This window comes from Hypanus sabinus (assembly GCF_030144855.1).
Source record: "Hypanus sabinus isolate sHypSab1 chromosome X2 unlocalized genomic scaffold, sHypSab1.hap1 SUPER_X2_unloc_26, whole genome shotgun sequence".
NCBI classification, from domain to species: Eukaryota; Metazoa; Chordata; class Chondrichthyes; order Myliobatiformes; family Dasyatidae; genus Hypanus; species Hypanus sabinus.
Genome location: NW_026778997.1, coordinates 392,211 through 396,728, shown reverse-complemented (window position 1 = coordinate 396,728; position 4,518 = coordinate 392,211). Strand labels below are relative to the sequence as shown.

Below are 4,518 nucleotides of genomic sequence, written 5' to 3'. Positions count from 1 at the left end.
ACTCCACTTCCAACCCCTCACCTCACCAAATTAGTTTAAACCCTCCCCGACAGCTCTATCAAACCTCTCTGTGAGAATATTGTTCTCCCTCGGGTGGAGGTGCGACTCATCCCTTTTGAGCAGGTCATTCCTCCACCAGAACAGATCCCGATGATGCAAGAACCTGAAGCCCTGTCCCCAGCACCATTTCTCAGCCATATCTATCTGCCAAATTATCCTGTTTCTACCCTCACCAGCACGTGGCACAGGCAGCAATCCAGAAATTACAACCCTGGGGGTACTGCTTCTGAACTTTCTACCAAGCTCTCCAAATTCTATTTTCAGGACCTCTTTGATTTTACTTCCAATGACATTGTCAAAAATTTACAAAGATATCTGGCTCTTTTCCCTCCCTCTCTAAAATGCTGTGGACACGATCCAAGACGTTCCTGACCCTGGCAACCAGGAGGCATTCGGGTGTCCCGTTCACATCAGTAGATTCTCCCGTCTGTTCCCCTGGCGATTCAGTCCCCGATCACGACCACTCCCCTCTTCTGCCTCTAACAACAGTGAGAGTTGCTGACCCAGAAGGGGGGAAGACCTGTGTCAGTCAGAGTCTGCACTCACAGGGCACATGAAGGACTTGTGTATTTTCCTGACAATCCCTGTCACCACACTGATACTCATTGTTATTCCCTACAATATTATCGTCAGTATTAAATTCCCAGTTCCTCTGGTAGATCCAAACTCATGTCCTGGTGTGTTAGTGCAATGTGCCTGGGATCAGGACACAGTGGTTCATCTGCCAGTCCCGTGTATTGGTTGTATTGTGACCCTGTGCTGGTGTGTCCAGGGGTCTGACATCTCCAGCTGACCATGTGACAGTGATGCCTCCCAGTCGGTGGGGTTGATGTGGAATAAACTTCAGTTCCCCTTCAGCCCAGTATTACAGACAATCTTTGCCTCAAATTGAAACTAAATTGAGCTTCATAAACAAGGGGAAATGAATGTTTGTAAGTTTTACCTCGATAAATAGCATCAAGCGTTTCTCTCAGTACTGTGTTCAACAAATAGGGGTGATCGAATTTTTCAACCGGTAGGGTCTCATCTGTCACTGACAATTCCTGGACATCGTCATTAATCCTGTAAATATTAAACTGCTGGTTATAAATTGCTATTTTGAACTATTTTACAAATCCATTCAGGGTTTCAGTAAAGAGCATGTCCTACCTTCTGTTCCGACGAGCTTCCTCCTGAAATAAATAAAACACAAATCGGATTAGACTTGGACTTACTGTCCACATCCAGAATTTGATCCAAATCATTACCAGGTGATGAAAATTCCCACTCCCGCAATCACTCACACACACGGACAATACAGAACCACAGGGTAACTTACAAGGAAAGTTTCTGAATGTCAGACCATTACTGAGAGGATGAAACTTATAGGGAAGACAGGACAGGCTGTGCATTTTCATCCGGATATGACGTCAGTGTGATAGGATGGAGGAATTTAAGATCAGTGATGTACGCGATTGTGTGCGGGTGGAGGAAGTACCTCTATTTATGAGGAGACTTGTGAGGTGATGTAATTCCAGATGGATTTTAACAAATTCCACAAGGAATTTATTGAGGAGGATGTGGAATTCAGTGCCACAGGAGTGGTGGAAATGGAACAGCAGAGATTGAATGTAAAAGGGAGGATGGATAAACACGTGAGGGACCAGAGATTTCAGGGCACGATTGCTGGTTGTGCTGAGTAGGTGGCAGGAGGATTGTGAAGCAGGGAAATTGAGAGGAGGAAATGGGCCAAATGGCCTGGTTATGTTTTGAACAATTGAACGTTCATTTGATTGTTATCTGTAAAAGTAAAAAGACAGTAATAGTAATAGTTTCACTAATCTGGATATAGAAGATAAGTCTGATGTGTGTCAAATTCTTTTTTCTCACGGATTGACAGAGAGACCCTCACACCCACCGCACCAGACACACTCACAGTCTGTGAATGGAACCGGGAGTTAATGAGAGTTTTAAAGGATATTTAATACAGAATTAAGGACACAGTCAGCAGTTCTGTGTTACGATCAGAGTAAATAATTTCAGAGAAATTTGCATTCTGTCCTGGGATGTACAGAAGTTGTGGAAGTCCAGTTTTGGGACAACAACAACCCTGAATAGATGCATCAACTCTCTGGTGAGAAACAGTTTACTGCCATTTGTAAATACTGTGTGTATGAGCAATGCATCTGTCTTCTGTCTGCATTGTATTCTGCGTTACGTGTTTATGACGATAACCAGTCTGGTGAGTGGGGCCGTGGTAAAAGTGAAGGGAATAAGTTACGTATTCATACTTTGTTCTTCACAGTTTTGAGGGGAGGACGGGCGGATGTCATTCTGTTCTTGACCGCTGTGTTGCAGCTTACTTTACAATGAATTACCCTGAAGCTTCATCGCTTCAAGATTGTATTTTACTAATGAAGGACTGAAAGCGTATCTTGGACATTTTGAAATGTCATTATTGGAGTGATTGGTGGGTGCGTCATGCAGGTATAACAACTTGTGTGAGGTCTCCAGCAGCGGCAATTGTTTTGTTAGAATTGGCCACAGTGCTGTGTTTATTTCAAATATACCACTATTCATTTAGTGCCCTTTGACAGAAACAAAGTGAAATAGAATCCCTCACCTTGAGAAATATCACGTTGTCTTTTTGATCCATCTGTTCCTTTATCTTTGAGATTTCCTCCTGAATAAAACTTATATTCTCTTGAATCTCCCGAAGATTTTTCTCCATTGGGTTGAGAATTCTCTTCTCTTCTTCCCTGAGATCCCTGAGTAAGCTCTGCTCTTTCTCAGTGATAATCTGGCGCAGTTCAGCAAACTGGGATGTGACGTGGGACTGAATGCTGTGTGACTGTTCCTGTTGAATGAAAGGTGAAGATTAATATACTGCATTGCTGCGCTCTGTTTCCTTTTGTCGTTCAGTTTGGTCTATTGGAGTCTATGCTACTTCTGAGTGCATTCCCGTCAACACCATTCCCTCACGTTTTCCTGAAACATATTCTCCCTCATTGACCCATAAACCCCCATCTGATTCCCGCATACCCAACTTCACAGGGTTAATTGTAATAACCATTCATCGGACATGTCGTTGGGATGTGTTGGAGTCTCTCGTGGTCACAGGGAGAGCATGCAAACTCCACACAGACAGCAACAGAGGTCAGGATCAAACCCAGGTCACTGGAGCTGCGATACTCGGCTATTCTGCATTAAATGGAGCAAAACTCGACAGTAATATCAGAAATTCCGCTCAGGAAGCCTCACCTGAACTCCGGAAATCTTCTGTTTCTGTTGCTGCTCCTTTTCCTGGAAGTCTGATTTCTTTTTTGTGAGAGAGTCTAAGGAAGATTTTAGCTGATCCTGGAAGTCAGAGAGCGAAGGAAATAGAAACAAAGATGCATCAAAAGAAACAGGTGATCAAACCCGATTATCACACAAAATGCCGGAGGAACTCAGTGAGTCAGGGAGCATCTATTCAGGGGAAATAAACAGTCGGTGTTTCAGGATGAGACCCTTCATCGGGACTGGGAAGGAATGGGACAGAAGCCAGAATAAAAAGGTTGGGGATGAGAACCAGCTGACAGGTGACGGGTGAGACAACGTGAAGGGAAATGGTGTGGAGGGTGATGAAGTGAGAAGCTAAGAGGGGACAGGTGGAAGATGTAAAGGGCTGGAGAAGAAGGAATCTAATACGAGCGGACAATCGACCATGGAAGAAACAGGAGGAACTGGGCTGTTTGCGGCCCTGAATGGTGACGAGGGAGGAGGTTAGGAGTCAGGTCTCACTTGTCCCATTTTCAAGTATCAGTGCCAGGAGGGAGATCAGTGGGGAGGAGCGAGTGGATCAGGGAGATACAGTATGTAGAGCGCGATCCGTATCGAGAGCGGTGAGTTGCGGGGTGCGGAGGTGGGCTGTGGGACGGAGAGATGCTAGAATCCCGTTGGAGACGGCAGAAGTTGCAGAGAATGATGTGTTAGTTATAGAGGCTCGTGTGATGATTTGTAGGAGAAAGGAAATGCGTTAAGTATTAAATTAATGTTATTTTTACCGTGTAGATTTTAACAGCTTCTTTAATCGGCATGAAGCGGTGCTCTCGGTGTTCCTGCGCGTCTCTACAGATCACACAGATCAGTGTCCTGTCCGTTTCACAAAACAGCTTCAGTTCTTCCTCATGTTCCTTGCAGTGACGTTTCCTTTCCTTCCCTTTCGGGTTCAGGTTTAGATTTCGAGCTTTTTCAGCCAGATTTGCTAAGGCCCGATTCACCCTGAGGGTGCGGTCAGCAAACTCCTCTCTACATTCCGGGCAGGAGTTTCTCTGCTCCCTTTCCCAATACCGTGTGATACAAGAGCGACAGAAGTTGTGTCCACACTCCAGAATAACCGGATCGGTGAAGTAATCCAGGCAGACGGGACAAATTGCCTCCTCGGTCCAACTCTCGGCCTTTCTTTTCGAAGCCATGTTAACTTCCTGATTCAGAATA

General features: G+C 45.0%; 1 long non-coding RNA gene across 1 annotated transcript; it reads right to left on the bottom strand.

Moving 5' to 3' along the window:
• Window positions 1-1,040: 1,040 nt before the first annotated feature.
• LOC132385839 (uncharacterized) lies at window positions 1,041-2,828 on the bottom strand. Its single transcript, XR_009509310.1, has 3 exons — window positions 2,663-2,828; window positions 1,210-1,232; window positions 1,041-1,122 (listed from the first exon to the last, which is right to left on the bottom strand). It is a non-coding gene; the product is annotated as an uncharacterized LOC132385839 (long non-coding RNA).
• Between the last annotated feature and the right edge of the window lie 1,690 nt (window positions 2,829-4,518).